The sequence below is a fragment of the Amphimedon queenslandica genome, unplaced genomic scaffold, assembly GCF_000090795.2.
Source record: "Amphimedon queenslandica unplaced genomic scaffold, v1.1 AMPQUscaffold_13080, whole genome shotgun sequence".
NCBI lineage: Eukaryota > Metazoa > Porifera > Demospongiae > Haplosclerida > Niphatidae > Amphimedon > Amphimedon queenslandica.
The window spans coordinates 55,849-64,377 of record NW_003546684.1 but is presented as its reverse complement, the minus strand read 5'-3'; the positions used below and the strand labels follow the sequence as shown (position 1 = coordinate 64,377).

General features: G+C 34.5%; 1 long non-coding RNA gene across 1 annotated transcript; it reads left to right on the top strand.

Annotated features, from left to right (window-relative positions):
- The first annotated feature begins 2,309 nt into the window (after positions 1 to 2,309).
- On the top strand, positions 2,310 to 3,449 carry LOC109585343 (uncharacterized). Its single transcript, XR_002186441.1, has 4 exons — positions 2,310 to 2,747; positions 2,791 to 2,849; positions 2,910 to 3,020; positions 3,125 to 3,449. It is a non-coding gene; the product is annotated as an uncharacterized LOC109585343 (long non-coding RNA).
- Positions 3,450 to 8,529: the final 5,080 nt, after the last annotated feature.

Genomic DNA, 8,529 nt, shown 5'->3' with positions numbered 1-8,529 from the left:
AGCAAATGCTGAAGCTCTCACAAAAGTATTGACTGCCGGCTTTTGACAGCTCTGAAGACATCATTGAGAAAACGGTGCCAAGATTTTGAAGATAAGGTTGAATTTCAAATTGCAACGACAATAGACCCTCATTATAAGCTAGATTGGTGCACAGATAATGAAGTTGATGACATCAGAAAATTGTTACTGTCAAAAGCTGAGCAGCTTTATTCTTATTCAACAAGTGGTACACAATCCAATGAGAGTGATTGTCCTCCACCACCTAAACGAACAAGAGTAGGATTAGAATTCATGAAAAGCAGAGCAACACCAGGTGTGATTAATAGAAATGGTCCTGATTTTGAAGTCAGTAGCTACTTAGCATCTCCATGTTTGCCAGAAGAAGACGATGTTTTAGAATTTTGGAAAAGTAATGAAGCCACCTATCCAACATTAGCAAAAATAGCTTCAACATACCTAGCTTTTCCAGCTTCATCTGCTGCAGTAGAGCGTATTTTCAGCATTGCTGGAAAAATCTTTAGGCCCGAGCGTTGTTCTTTATCTGATAAACTGTTTAAAGATTTGATGTTTGTACGATGCAATGAAAACATTCAACATTGACTTGATTTTGATTTTTGTTCTTAAAATACATTTGCATCAAAATTGTAATTGTAATTGAAATGTAATTGAAATTACTCTATCAGGGCGTAATTGTAATTGTAATTGAGCCTTTTTTTTACAAAAGTAATGTAATTGAACGTGTAATTGTAATTGAGATTTTGTAATTGACCCCAGGTCTGGTTGGATTCATATTAATTTTGGTTTATCATTATGTTTGTATAATGGAATGACAGAACTATGGAAGCAAGGTCTTTCTACAATGTATCAAGTTTACATGTTAAGTATTCTACTGGGAATCATTGTACTCAGTAGATTCTCAGTCAAGATCTCCAATAAAATAGCAAATTCATCAGTACAAATCCTGGTCACTGTTGTGCATATATCTTTCTCATACTTATTGACAACCATAATGGATGTATTCACACCAGTAACAATATATACCAATAACACTGAGGAACCAATGCAGGTTTGGTTCAAGTACCCTACAGTTGAGTATGGTACACATGGTCATTTAGTACTTATGATCATTACATCACTGGTAGTTGGTCCTGTATTAGGTGTATACATGACTGTATTATTAGCTGGTAGGCCACTAATGAGGATCAATTATAGGATCAGAGAATATATACGTCCTGTATATGAAGCTATACATGCTCCTTATAAAAGAAACAAAGAATTTTTTTTGTATCACGGCTACTCATAGTTATATTACTGTATGTAATATATACTTGTTTGAGAGGGAAGGATACATTGCTTGGAATAGCAATAGCATCACCAATACTCTCTGTGTATATTGCAGTAGAATCTATGGCCAGGCCTTTTAAAAGAATGTCTCTCAATATTTTCAATTTGTGTCTCCTTTCATTTTTAGTTCTTATTTATGGATCTAGCTGGTACTTTATGAAAAATGATCGCGAGGATGGACTAATGATCATTATTGCAATTTTTAATGCTGCTGTTGTCATATCTTTACTTGGTGTAATTATTATACACATTTTATGGGTAACTGGTCTATTGGAAAAGATAAAAATTAAGTTTAGAAAGTATTGGCTTCGTTTTCTAACACAGAGTCGAAAAAAAGCAGCTTATGTTCATATGACTGGATCGTTTTTTGAATCTTATGATAGAGTGAGAGAACCACTGATCTCTTCAGATTATCATTAACTGAATTTCATTAACTTTGTTGTGTTAATCTTTTTCATTTTCATTGCTGCATACTTAATAGCTATAGAGTTTCCAAAACTTTAAATGTTTGTAGTAGTTCTTTCTATGTTAGCTCTAGTTATTCATAAAGTTCTTGATTTAGTAATAATACACCATTCATAATGGTTTACTTGTAAGCTGCGCAAACTTATAATTCCTGGAGACTTATGGCTGTGGCTAATGGTTTCCTTTGCAAAGTGCTTCAAGAGGCCTGTATTTTGTATTCCTCCATATAACAACCTTGTGCACATGTCCATTGATGCAAAATGGAACTTATTTTTTATCATGGACTCACGTGAACCCTATATACAAACCTTTGGGACTCCTAAAATAATTAGGGGACTAGATAAAATCAACCTTGGGAACTCTATCTAGGGAATCCTGAGCCAAATAAAATGTAGAAAAATTAATAACTAAAAGAAGTAAAAATACTAAATCAGCCATTATGTCAGATTTCAACAAGGTAGATTTAAATAGATAGCATCCTACACTCACATCTGATGCAGCTTGCCCTTTAGCTTCCCAACTGTGCTACCACAACCCTGCTGCCAAATCATAGCCAATTTTTGTATCTAGATCTACATGTATACTCATTTCTCCTATGCAGGACCTTGCCCCTATAAGGAGTGAAGCCCCCTGCCGGTTTTGGAAGCAAGGTTCTGAAGAGAACTGGTACCTGCTCTCTAGACACTTCATGAATTCAATGTAACACATACTTTTTGTAGCAATATACTGAGAATACAATGTGCCAGCTTTTTGTTATCCTGAAAGAATATGTTTTCATAGTGTTTATAGTATGGCTGCCTTCCTGATGAGTGGAAGATCCATAAGATTGTGTTAATCTTTGAATCTGGTGATCCCTGTGATGTTGAAAATTATATTATAGACCAATCTGTCTTCTGAGCATTCTATCAAAGGTCCTAGAATCAATTGTATACAAAAAAGTAATCTCATTTGTCTGATCCTCCTAATGTCATAGTCAATTAGGCTTTCTGGCTAATCATTCCTTGGTATCCCAGTTAGATCTACTGCTCTCCTTTGATAAAGTAATGAGCCATTGTGATTGTGGTTTGCCTACTGACATGGTCTATTTTGACTTTAAAAAGGCATTTGATTGGGTCTCACGGGTCTCTGTGGAGGTGGTTCCGATGGTACTTATCAAAAAGATATCACCTTGTTAGTATTGATGGCTACTCCTCTGACATACTTCCCGTCAGGTCAGTAGTGCGGCAAGGTAGTATACTGGGCCCACTTCTTTTTCTCATTTTTTGTTAATATCTTCCAACATGTATCTCACACTCGTCTATGCTGTTATTTGCAGATGATTCTAAACTTCAGAGTGTTATCTGTAGCCCATCTGATTCTTTGTCGCTCCAGTCTGACATAAATGCATTGGTCTCATGGACTCATTCGAATTTTCTGTTCATCAGCCCACGTAAGTGTACCCTCATAAGATTCTTCTTTAATGACTGTAGCTCTCTGGTTTACTGTGTGGACAGTGATCAAATCTCTGTTCCTCTATGTCATTGTGACCTTGGCGTAATGGTTTGTGGTGATGTATCATGGGTCAGTCATTATGACTCCATTTTCTCCAAAGCCTACAATTATCTTAATTTAATTTGTCGGACTTTCTCTACCTCTCTCAACTGTGCTGTTAAAAAACAGCTGTACCTATCTATGGTATAATCTAAATTTTGTTGTGCCTCCCAGTTGTGGCGTCCTCAATTAAAGAAGCATATCTTATTGCTAAAAAGAGTACAGCATAGAGCATTGTAGTATGTGTGATGAAGCAATAGAGGCTGCTGTATGCTTGCCCAGGACTGTTAACTAATTAATGTCTCACACATAATTATCACTTCACACATTGTACTCCAATCTGATTGGACACTAGACATGCTACCATGCTTTTCTCTCATTCTAGAACATTCTACATGTATGGATATATATATGTGAGAGTAGAGAGAAAGTAGAGAGTTGCCATTTTTGACAAGATAATTTCAATTTTTAAAAGAACGCAGTCAACCTCTCGGCTACGCGACAGTATGTGTTAGGTGATTCTTTGTCTTCATACAGAGATAGATGGGTACAGCTCTCCCTGTTCCCATTGATGTACTGGCTTAAGCTGCTTGACATTATGTTTGTGTTTTAAAAGTCACTCAAGTTCCCATCTGACAACATGTCCATACTGGAATTTGTCTCCTTCAATGATTCCGCCACAAGGTCATCAGCCTCTCATAAACTCAAGCACATCTACTGTTGTACTTCTAAGTCACATCACTCCTATTTTAACAGGATTGTGAGGCTGTCGAACAAATTACCTGAAATTGAACTTACTGAATCTCTAGTTACTATCAAATCCAAGCTGTATATTCCTCTGGAATCACTTTACACAGAACTTTGATTCAGCAAACCCATGTACCTTTCATTTCCTTTGCCCTTGTTGTCCTGTCTTCATTAGTTATTTTATATTATTACTAATTTGTGTGTTGTTTTTTTAATTTTCTTTGTTTCTCTTCTCTTACTTTGTTTGTTCTTCATGGCTACTTCAATTTTTGGAGTTAGACCCCTCAACACTATTTTGATTTTGTTTTCTCCCCGTCTATGTTAATTGTTTTTGTGTGTTGTTAAGTTATAGTAATAATAACAATAATAATAATTATTATTATTATTATTATAGGCTCTGCAGATCTCCTCTCCTCCCCCCTGAGGTGGATGGGTCTATTTAACTTTTGTTTATTTTTGTTTTCTTTTTGTCTTTCTCTCGGATTCTCCCTCTCCTCCTTTCTATATATTTCCTCTCTTTTTGTTGCCCTTTTCTTTCTTATTAATAATAATAATAATAATAATAAAGATGATATGTAAAGAAAGATTGAAGGGAGACAAAGGAGTATTGCTGTGCATTGAGAATATTTTCTAACTTAGTAATTACAGCATTAAAAACCATTTGCACTACAAATAGTTCTTTAATACTGTAATTATTTCCCTATACTATGTAAGGAATAGGAGCTTGTCAACTACCTGTACATGTAATATCCTTTTGTGAGTACTATCTGAGCATCACACCTTATACTGTAATAAACGTTATGACAAGCATGCGTACATAAATACTATATACACATAAAAAAGAAAAAGAGGAGACCAGATTATATTTTATTTTACTTATAATATTTTTATTTATTTTTAATAGATTAAGTATCATCAGTACTGGCCTACAATCGGTACAGTAGTTTTCAAGTTACCCTGAATGAGGTGGAGACATTGGCTGACTTTGTTCCAACTACAATTTGTAAGAGAGAGGAGAAAATGCTATTTATACAGTGTACAGGCACAAGTTTGTGACTATATTTTTTTTAACCACAAAAAAGTAATACATGTACATTATTTAACTTTGTTTCTGCCTTTGAAGCCATAAGCACATTCCCTACACAGCTTGTGACAATATGTAATTAAATTCAGATACATGTACATGTAGCCATTAGTATGGTACTGTTTGTCACACCTGTACAATTTCAAATGAAATTTCTCCCAACAAAATTTTTCCTAGCTAGATGAATGAAAATTTTTATTAGTAATGAAAATAGAACATGAGAGAGTTGAACTTTTGATTGAATTATTGTATTGCATTCAAGTCTTGATTATGTAATTTATGTAAAATGTAAAGATGATGCTGACGTTAAAAAGATAAATTAAAAGTAAAGTCCTCAATAAAATGCTCATAGAGTAGTAATTGTAATTAGAATCGCCTGGTGGAAAATTTACATGAGGGCTTTTGCATCATATTTCATGAAAGACAGTTAGCCATAGTTTTGGCCATTTTACTTAAAATATTTTTAGTAGCTTAACATAGATGTAAAATTAATCTACCTGTACATTTGTATTGTACTTTAATACTTGCATAATAATAATAATTATTATTACTAGGATTTTTGTGCTGCTAAATGAAACTGGTTCTTGGGATCATGATTAGTATGAAGGATACAAAGCAGAAGTGGTATAACTAGTAATGAAATGAAATTCGCCAAGTTACTTGTTTATGGGAAATTTAAGAATTTTATAATACTATAATAATAATAGTAAGAATAGTAGTAATAGCAATAATAATAATGGGAAAAAGAGATGGAGAAAATTGGGGAAACCCACAAAAACTGAAAGTAGAACAAAAATAGAGAGTTGTGCAAAAAAAATATGTCAAAGAAAGCAACTAAGTTCAAGGTATACTAAATAGAATACTAGTTTCACTGCCCAGACCCTTCTGCCTGTAGTCATTGATCATAGGTGGGAGATTATTTGACTATAACCTCTCCTTGTCCACTTTTCACTTCAGTCTATTTAAATAATTTCACTTAATTAATGTATAGAGAGACATAAAACAGGTACAATTAATAATTAGTATAGTTATGAAACGAATCGATTAATACCATAATAGTCTGCTATTAAAAAGTGGCCAAAATTAAGAATATAAATTTACAACTGATTCACGACTAGTACGAAGACTAACATCAGTAGAACTTGGTACAATTTCTCTCCTTTGCTGATCAACAGTTTTATGTGATTCAGTTACATCTAAAAGAGGTTCGTCATTGTCATCATGTTTTTTGAATAACTTCCTAATTAGAGCATCATAACATTTCCTATGCGATGACTGCAGGTGAATGTGATAAGCAACTATCAAAAGAAAACTAAAAATAAAAACAGATAAACAAATATTGTACCAGATCAATACTTTCCTGTCATCAGTAAAGGCTATAGACAAAGAAGACATTATGCACAAGTTTAATAGGAACCAAAATTCTATGATGTTGTTTAACTTTTTTCTGTACACACCACCAAAAATAAAACTAAGGGAGAGAATCATAGCTGTTACTGCCAATAAAAAGAAACAAGATTCATTCTTCAAAAATGTGACAGTTAAAAGTACAGGTATCCTAGCCACTAGCAGTAGACCAGGCCAAAACCGATAACCGTCTTTCATTGGACCACTATAAGCATCAATAATAGGCTTGAAACGACTCCAGCTCTTAAACAGTTTAAAATGTGACAAATGCTTCTCAAGCACTGGATGACATAAAAGGAACAGTGTGTATGGTATGACAAATAAAACAGACACCAATAGGGCAAATCCAAATAGTCCAGCATGCTTTCCTTTGGCATATTCAATATTAGGATCCTCATACCATAAACTAACTGATCTTACTGACTCATTTGTACAGTGAAGAGTTACCTCACGCTTGTGTAGTACAATAACAATGGTACGTACTAGTTTTGTATATGAGAGAAATGTAAGTGTAGACAAAACAGGAACAGCATTAGATCCCATCAGTCTTGATATCTTGCCATATCTCCGACACAATTGTATAATGATGACAATAATGATCCACAAGTAGAGAGGGAAAGCAAACTGGAGCCATTGTTTAGCATAACTGTCCATACCAATGTAAAAACATATCTCAAACCCAAAGTCTAAATTAATCCATGATACCACTTGGGTCAAGACTGGTAATGCTCCTTTCTTTAAGAAGACTGGCTCACATAACTTGACAATGTTGGCATAAAATAATAGACCATTGAGTGTACCCACTGATACTGTTAAATTGAGAGCGATCATTAGAACCACAAGTAGTACACCCATGACCGCAAACAGAGCAATCCAAGCTATTACTATGATGTAATTATTGTGACAATGGCCACACTTGCTTGATCCCATTAGCAGACTGTATCCCTCTCTACATGATCCACACATTCTGTGTCCTCTATTATCCACACATTGAGTATCAGTGTCATTCAACTGAAAGGTGACTGGACTAGGAGAACAATACAGGAGGCATTCCTCATTGATAATGCATGCATTAGGATTGCTTGCATTAGCACTCAAAGGTGTACTGGTATATGTTCCAATCCACAGCAGACCATTGTGTGTAATGCTTAGGCTCCTTATATCACATGTCACATTCTCTCTTGAAACACTTTGACTGCAAGCACAGAAACCTTGTGAACTGCTTGTACTGAAGCCAATGGGACACTCATTAACAATGAAATTAAAAGTAATGTCATGGAATGAAGATTCAAGTGTCAGGTAACTTTGTTTTCCTGCTTGAATCCGTTTAGGTGTATGTTCAATCAATGAACAAGTATTGGGAATATATACAATTTGATTGACCACATTGAAGGAGTTATATATTTTCACTGTACCATCTGTGGGAGTTGGTAATCCAAAGTAACTTGAACCAAACAAAGCCACGTGAAATTTTAATGACTGTCCTGGATAAATGTGTGGCTTCCTTGCATTATAAGGTAAACATTTTTTAGCAACATTGATATCATGAGGATCGCATAAACAAATTACTGCTGCGTCACTTGTTGAAGTAATGTTTGGGTTTGTCAATTTCAGTGGTTTAAATGTAGCTATATGGAATCCATACATATCACCACCCTCCAGTCCAGCACTATTATTTATTAATGTAAGAGGTCTATTTGGTATCATCAATTTTATGTCACTATTTGATGACTCTTCAACATAGATCCCTCCACCTTTATAAGAAGCATGATTATCAATAAACATTAAGTAAGCTGATGCTGTTAATGTTAATTGTGACGAATCATTTATTGCTAATCCTCCTCCTACTATTCCAGTATTGTTTGTAAATATTAAATTATTCTTAATTGTTACTAATGCTCTTCGAAGTGTCAATCCTGTTGAGTGACTGTTAGCAACATTAACATTACTAA